We start from the raw sequence: 9134 nt of genomic DNA, 5'->3' as shown, positions 1-9134 counted from the left end.
AATTTAGAAAGAAGACCCGGGTCTTAAAGTCGTCAAAAATCGTGCTAAACTCTGGCTTCGCATCTGGATTGCGTGTGGGCGGCCCTTGCGAGGCCAAGTGTTTGATATAAAGAGTAAAACAAAAGCGGAGTTTAAACGGTATCTTCGTTTGGTTCGATATAACGGTGCTGAGTTCCCTAAAAGTGCAGTACAATGGAAAGAAGTCATTATTACGTCTAAATTTGATTCTTTAGAGACCAGTGATGTTATCTCAGTTTCGTATTGGGTTAGGCATTATAAAAATATTTTCTGTAAGATTGAGTATAGTGTTCATTATCATTTTCAGTTCTTAGTTTCTAAATTTTTGCCTCCTAAAGTTTTGCAACATCATGTTATTCCCGTCTCAACTAAAAGTTTTGTTAAATGTATACTTAAACTTAAGTCTAAATCGAATGATCTTGATGGGATTAGCGCCCACCATTTACGTTGTGATTGTCCGGCACTAGTCACTCAGCTCTAGTTACTTTTTCGGTTCTGGTTATCTTTGTCAATGGTACCTGATCCCTTCTTGTACAGAATGGTCTCTTCGACTCTTAAAGGTAGTAGAGACCCTTTTTATTGCAGTTGACATAGGCCCATCCCTGTTGCTTGCAATACTATTAAGGTTTTTGCATATGTTCTGCTCCCATATATTATTGAACGAACTGCGAAAGACTCTAACCAATTTGGATTTCAACCTCGTATTGGGTGTCAACATGCGCATAAGGTTTTAGCTTCAACTCTTTATGATGCCCAGTCTAAAGGTTATGAATTACATGTTTGCGCTTTGGATTTATCTAAAGCCTCCGATAGTATTTGCCCTGTACAAATGAAGCACTCCTTGTGTCAGTTAGGAGTGAAGCGTTCTGTCATACAATTATTTCAATTTGGGTATAACAATTCATATCTTTATTCTAAATTCGGTACAGGGTACTATGATAACATACCATTTCAATCTGGAGTACGGTAGTGTTGGATGCTATCAGCTTAGCTATTTAATGCTTCCATTCAAAATGCATTGTTAAGAATCAAGCCTTTGTATTTCTATAATTTATCTGATGTGTCTTATATTGCGTATGTGGACGACCTGCTAGTTTTAAGCCGAACCAAGTCTATTTTGGCATTATCGGTGCAACGTATTTCTATGATGTTTCGGGATGTTGGTCTGTTTTGGAATTTTAATAAATGCAAATATTTAGTTTTCAATCCCAAATCATCTGCTCATAATTTCTCCTGTGGATCCTCAGTAATTCGCAATGTTGCGAGTTTACGGTTGTTAGGAATTAGTATTTGTTCTACACTCACTTTTTTGCGACTTCAAGTTTTGAGAGATGTAAAAGAAAAGTTGAAGATCGGATATGCGAAAATTGTACCAAACCGTGGAAAATATTCACACCCAGCTCTAGCTAAAATATATTCCACATATTGTGACCATTCTGTCTTGTCTTTAAGTGGAATGTATTCGTTATTGAATAAGAACGATCTGCGCCAGATCCGTATTGCTTATTTTAGATATTGCAATTTTTTATTGTACCTTCCCACTTCATATCGTAATACACATATTATTGAGAAGTATGGTGCTACTGACAATGTCCAATCGTTTGAATTGCTTAGTAATAATTTGACAAGAAATGCCTGTGTCCCTAGGCCCAAACCATAATATTATCCGTGTGGTTTTGTCAGTGGTTGAGGTTTAAGTTATCTTTGTTTCTGTGTATTTGATTGTTTTTTTTCCTTCTTAGTGTACTTTACTCCGCTTGTTTTGTGTAAAAGTGGGTTAAAAATAAATTATTATTACTATTATTAAGTTGTCTATTATTAATTCTTACTCCGGCAATTTTTTGCCCAGAAAAAGAATATATTCTCCATATCTGTACCTTTTACCGACAGGAAAACGTCATGTGTTGGGTTAAAATCTACAACCCTGTAACTAATACGGGGTGCTACCATTTCACCGCACCGTCACAACATCGAAGCGTCGGAACCTCGAACCGTCATAACATCTAAAAAAATTTATTAGTTTATATAATAGAAAGAAGTATATATTAGTTTAGAAACAAATTTCGGCTATGTATTTGCATATCCCGGGGGTAGGGGCAAAGCCTTGCATATATTACATGCGTAACCAAAACTAAGTACTTTTTCCCCCTAAACCCCAAAAACTACAGTTTAAAATTTTAGATGCTGCGACGGTTAGTGGTTCTGACGGATTTGCTTGTCGATGTTATTGTTATGACAGATTTTGTAGACGAAATGACGTTAGTTCTCCTGACGGTTAGATGTTATGACGCCTTTCCGTTAAAATCTACAACCCTCTAGCTAATACCATGATCGATCACATGCTCTACCGACTGAGCCAGCGGGCTTGGTTAGTTGATTTTATACCTTTCGTGTACCTAAATGTAAACAAAATCGGGTTTACTATATACAGTCTTTCTCCAACTATTATATAATCTTTATATAATAGTTATATAATAATAAAAAAAAGTTTGAATGGAATATCGAACGTGATTAATTGCTTGGCTCCTTATGTAATATAGCTAACACAGTTGCTATTAAGATGTAGCCGTAGACTTGTTCCATAAATGGGGTCCCCTTGCCTCCAATACCTTATGAAGAAAGGCTTTTTTTTATACTTGATTGTTTTCCGTTCGTATTTTTGTCATAAAATTGCCTTAGCAACCATTATAAGTTATGGATTCGAGATTTAGTGGAAAAACTTATGTCCCAGCTATTTTTCTGAGAAATTGTCTCAGGAAGGTTATCAAACTTTTGATAATTTTAGTTTTGTTGCTAAGTTTTGAAAAATTGGCAACATTTGAAGTTCATCAGAGACAATACTCAAGGTTTGCCTATAGTAAAGAGCCACAAGGCTTCACTGTAGATTATTCTTCGGATTTTTTTTTTCAAAAGTCACTTCATACGGAAGGGGTGGTCGTATAAACTTCGAAGGGGGCCTATTGAACTGAAAATTGAAAGTTTTAGTGCCCTTTTTAGGAGTCAAAAGTGACCAGAGGGTAACCAGCCCCCCACCCACGCCCTTTTACCCCTGGCACATCCGATCAGAATTTTGAGATAGGCACTTTGTTCAAGATAGTCCAAAGGTCAAATAATTATCCGTTCAGGATTAAAATAGACCCCCGCAACAAAGGCTGTAAACTATGAACGTTGCCCCTATGTTTACATATAAAATTTATTATAAGGAAAAGGGACATGTTTGACCCAAAGTCTCCAAAAAAGTCTAGGATATTGGAGAAACTTTTAGAAAACGTTTACAGGGATGTCAACGAAAATCAAAACACACTATATGGTTGTTAAAGGATGGCAGGATGGTTGTCAAAAGGGCATCTCAACAACATCTAAGGGACGGCTGAGATTATTTAGTTGAAACTTTTAGGGTATGTTGAGGGGGATTTTGAAGAGTGATTGGAGGGCAACCAGCCCCCCTTGTCCTTTAGAGATGTCCCCCGCCATCAACACTGATAGAAATTCTGAAAAGTAATTGTGTTCAAAGTCACGGTTGCAGCCGTAGCTACAACCTAGTAAATGACGAACCACAGCCCATAGTAACCAAAAATGTAGAAACACGTTTTAAAAAGGAAAAAAAAACTGGCAAAAGATAAAATATCGCCATTTCTAGCTGATTTATGAATGGTAACTATTGTCTCGATTAATCTTAATAATAAAATATTATGTCGACAACAAATTAATGAGAATTTCAAAAAATAGCCTGAACCCCCTGAAAAATGGCCTCAGATCAAAAGAAAAGTACAGCATTGGAATTGCAATGGCCAAAATCCAAACAAAGGAAACTTACTGTGCCCTGGCTTGAACAACAAGGAAAATCGCTTTTTTTTGCATGGATAGCACTGAAGTGTCCCTTTTTCTTTTTTTTTCTCCACCGCTAGCAGGACCATGGAATATCATAGAGCCGTTTAATGACTCATTATTAGAGGAATTTGCTACATCTGGGCAATTGTAATTGACAAAACACAATACTTCAAATAAAATTAAATTTTTGACAAAAACTGAATCTGCTGATTGGGATTTGATAAAATCTACCGTTAGAAGATATGTGACAACGGGCATCATAACGAATCACAAATAAAAGCAATGCAAAGCAAAATCCACGGTTAGAAGACAAGACATACGACAACGGGCATCAATAATCGACGCTCGGTTAGAAGACATGCGACAACGGGCATCACAACAAATCACATATGAAAATGATGCGCAACGAAATCTGCAGTTAGAAGAACAGACATTCGACAACGAGCATCAATAATTATGTGTAAGTGTGTATACTTAATACATATTATTTCTAGAAAACGGCTAGATAATTTTTCTGCAAACTGGCGCAATAACACGTTTTGACTTTAAAAGATGATGTAGATAGGTCACAACTTCGGAAAAATTCGTTTAGAGCCTCAATTTTGGAAAGACATTTTTCATATGAACATGAAAAATTTCACTATTTCTTAAAACGTCATGTGACGTTTAAGAAACGTCACATTTCTAGGCATTTCTTAACATTCTTCTGTATGTTTTATCTCGTGTCCAGAGATACCATGCCCCCAGATGCCCCAGGAATGTAAATTATACAACTTGGCCGTTTTTACATGCAGGATTTATCATTTGGAAAGGGGGGAATGCTTAATCCTTTGCGTGTCCAAAAAGTCTAAGCGTATCGAGCTGAAATTTCGGGAGTTGTTGAGAGTATTGAACTAAATCAAAAGACAATATGTGCATCCATGGTATCAAAAAGTTGTATCTGCAATACCTTAGGCCCGGGTAAAGATATTAAATTGAAACTTTCAGGGCTACTGCTTCTTTGACTGTAACTGCGGCTACTTATGACTGCGAGCAGTTGCAACACCACCTACTATTACTTGCGACGGCGACTACTTGCAACCATGGCTACTTGCGACATCGACTACGAATACTCACAACAGTGACAGCAACTATTTGAGAATACGAATACTTTTACTAGCGACTACTTTTTGGAAATTCTGAGCGAAAATACCCTAGGGGCAAGCTGGTTGTAAAAAATGACGCATCACTAATATCTCAGGAATGTCTGAAGGCATTAAGTTCAAACTTTCAGGGTATGTTCAGAAGGATGTTCAGCCCCTCCCCTACTTGTCCTGTGTAGATGCCTCCTCCCCAGCACTGATCGAAATTTTGAAAAAAACTTCTTTGTTCAAAATAATCAAAATGTCCAATAGTTTAAACTATTTTACAAATAGTTCCAACTAGGGTGAGTGAGGTGAGAAGAGCAGAGGGGGATTGAAGATGTTGCAGTTTTCGAGGCAGAATTATGTAAGAATTTTTAATCTGTTCCAATGTGGGCAAGTAGCTCTCCCCATCGGCATTTATTTATTTTTTTATAGCATATTAGATGATATGCATCGTTTCAACTTTAAGAAGGTGCAACATGCCAGCTCTTTCAACAAAAATGTTTTTGTGAAAAAGTGGGAAATTTTACAATGTGGCCTTGCCTTTGGGTCCAAACAGGCTATGCTTTCTCCCAAAAATATATTTATTGGGCCTTTTGGTCATTCTGAGTGAAATTGGCTAGCTCAAAATTTTAATTTGACACCGTGGAAGATGTCCAAGGGAAAAACGCATGGGAGAGGACTGGTTGCTTTCAGCTCCGTTTTAGTCCTTAAAAGGGGCATGCTAATTTTTAAATTACGATCAAATGAAACACATACCAGTTTTCTATGAACACCAATTCTATTCAAAATTGGCTGCAACTCAATGTACCTAAAATTTTACTCTTATTGTAAACAATTTGCCAACATGATTTGATTTCATTTCGTTCTTTGACATACACTTTTAAACCCTTTGCACACTACTGAAATACCCAAAACCTTTCAAGTTTAAAGTTCCAAAATATCCATTTCTAGAACATAAAGTTTCAGCTAAGCCGGGGTTTAATACTGAAACCTCACAACTTATAAACAACAACAACTCGAATTGATTGCACTGCGCGACCTCATTGAATCATTCTCAATACTGCGTATTTTGGATACTTTCTTAAGTATCCTTTTAAGTTCCTTAAGGTATCTTTTCTCAAGTTAAACATTTTATCGTCACTGCCAGAACAATAATTATATTAACCGTTTTAAAGTTTTATTTGAAAACTTTCTTTTAAAAACCTTTTTTACGATAACATCTTTCCACGCTTCAGTTTCATTTCAGATCTATTCTGTAGAATAGGGTCTTGCAGTTGAAAAAGTTTCATTTCAGATAAGTTGGGTCTTCTAACCCGACTAATCGATTTTCATACAAATCCCTCCTAATTCATTAACCTTTCTACTTGTATCGGCAAACTCGAACTGATTGGAGTCATTGAGCTTAGTGTATTATTTTCAACACTTTTATATTTAGGATATTTTCTTAATTTAGACATCCGATCAGGATTATTTAACAGATATGATAAATATCTTGATTGATTAAGAATAGATCTTTCGACATCTTTATTCTTTGGATAAGAAAATTCTTGAAGTGGCTCTAACACAGATATATTTTCTCGGAAGTAGTTGACAAATTCTTGGCTGCCACTTGCAAAAAGGATTTTTAATAAATGTATGGACTTCACAATGTGCCTGGGACACTTTTTGTCAGTTAAGCGTTTTACGATTGCGAAATAAAGGGGAACGGTAATATTGGAAAGTCTTATTAAATTGCGGATGGCGTCTTCTGAAGGTTCTGAATTTTCATTGCAGGTAATTTCACGGACTAACTTCTCAATCTCGGAGTAAGATGATAACTTGTTCTTTAATCTTCTGCGAATAGCTCTTAATGACATAATTTAAAACTTAAAATAGTAAGCTCAATATGTTTTGAAGTAAACATTATCAAAACAAAGTCCGGTTAGTAAGTTTCAGTTTGGTCAAAAATCGAACTGAAACTTTTTAGTTCGGTTTCTTAGCAAAAACATAAAGTTGAAATAGGAGATATTTTTGCCAGTTTTCGTTTCAGCATGAAACTCGGAGAGAAGACAAATCTTCTGATGTTTGATGATACCTTTCCCAATGAGGTGTGGAATATTACTTTATAAAATTTGTATGTGTCCGTAATACCCGGGTAGTCACTAGTCTGAAAGCATTGGCGTCCTGCTATTCAACGGGTAACAGTTTCTTCGAAGTATTTTTGTAATGAGATTAAGCTCACTTGGTTTTTGAATGCTCATGAGAACGTATGTATTTTTGTACCTCTAACCTAAAGGCAAGCGAGTTTGCCTCATGACAGAGATTACACGCAGTCATAAGATCGTGGTTTCAACGGTAGCTGCAATCTAGTAGAGAACGCAACATAGTAACCACATAAAAAATTAAAAACGCGTAAAAAAAAACCCGAGAAAAGATTACCTAGCTGATTCAGGAGTGGATAACTATTATCTCGATTAGTCTTAATAGTAAAATGTTATTTTGAAAATAAATTTAAGGTAACTTTGAAAAATAGCCCGAAACCCGTAAAAATGGCGTTGGATCGAAACAAAAGTGAACCATTGGCATTGCTTTGGCCGAAAACCCCAATCAGGAAACTTGCAGTCCCCTGACTTGAACAACCAGAGAAATCACTTTTTTGATGGGTAACAGCTGCAAGCTCTTGTTTTTCTTTTTTCATCCTCCGCTGCTATCAGCGCACTGGAACATCGTAGAGAGCTGTTTAAGGGCTCATTTTAAAGGAAACTGCTGAATCTAAGTGCTTTTGTAATTAATAAAACACAATATTTAAAATAAACAAATTTTACGATAAATGGTATCTTCGTTAATGATGTCATAATCGTCGGTTGCAAAATTAAATGACGGTAAAAGTAAAAACTATATAAATGCAACGGTTATTTGACAAAAACTGCACCTTCGTGCACAAGATGATGTTATATTGGATATGACGTCATATTTTTTTAGCAATCTGCTGCCTATCCTATCCTGTACGTTAATTATATATACTGATAATTACGTCAAGTTTCACTAAAAGGTGAAATTTTTTATAAATAGTCCGATAAGTATACCCCGTTTTATTTCATTGCAAGGGATTGGGTTTTTTTTTGGGGGGGGGGTTGTCATAGAAATCATAATTACATTTGAAGGGAGAGGGAAAACTTTGTTTATTAGGTCTCAAAAGAAAGTTTAAGCTAATTTGTATCTCTTTTGTATGCTTGTAGCCCAACAGTCTTTGACTAGTATATATGATCAATAATATGCACCAAGAGTGCCACCGAGAAATTTTTCAGACGGATGAGGGGGTTTTAGCTACTTGAATTGCAACATCAGACGCGTATTATTATTTTTTGGAGGAGGGGCGTCAGGTTACTTATATTTGTATTTGAGGGAAGGCGGCAAACTGTTTCTCTGGTCTCACAAAAAAAGTATACGCTATTTTTTTCTCTTTTGCATCACTGTCATCCGAGAGGGAGAAGAAAGTACTATCAGGAGTTTCGCTTTTCCAAATTTAAATGGGGATATTTCTCATTTTACTCTTCCGATGAATTTTCTAAAGGCTTTCTTGATTCCTAGCAGAGAAAGATGATAACTACACTATTAACGTTGTTACAATATCAGAATACCCTATAACCTCTATTAAAAAATCAGGGTAGCCAGGGGGAATGATATGACCCCTCATCGTCCCTAGGAAAGGGGCTGTGTAACTTACGCAATTTGGCCATTATTTACGCACAGTATTTGCTATAGGGAAATATACGAAAATTTTCGGGAGGGGCGGGGGTCTGTGGTGGGATTTTCTCCATAGGGAGGAAAGTTTCCAAGGAGAATTCTTCGAGGGAAAATATCATACATGGGGGGGGGGGGGGATTTCCCGGCATGATTTGAAAAGCCTTCAGAAACTAGATTAAGAAGCAAGTTACTTCAACTGAAAGTAAGTAGCAGCATTAAAACTTAAAAAGAACGGAAATTGATCCGCATATGAGGGGGGCTACCCCTTCCTCATCGGTCCCTCTTTACACTGCTTAAGTTTGACTTTCTGTCCAAATTGTTTAAAAGCGACTCCTGAAACACAAGGGCCGTAAATTTGAATGATTGAATGATTTTCTCCATAGGGAGGAAAGTTTCCAAGGAGAATTCTTCGAGGGAAAATATCATACATGG

This window comes from Artemia sp. Qi Xiang Cuo, chromosome 21 (assembly GCF_049724085.1).
Source record: "Artemia sp. Qi Xiang Cuo chromosome 21, ASM4972408v1, whole genome shotgun sequence".
NCBI lineage: Eukaryota > Metazoa > Arthropoda > Branchiopoda > Anostraca > Artemiidae > Artemia > Artemia sp. Qi Xiang Cuo.
This window is presented reverse-complemented; position numbering follows the sequence as displayed.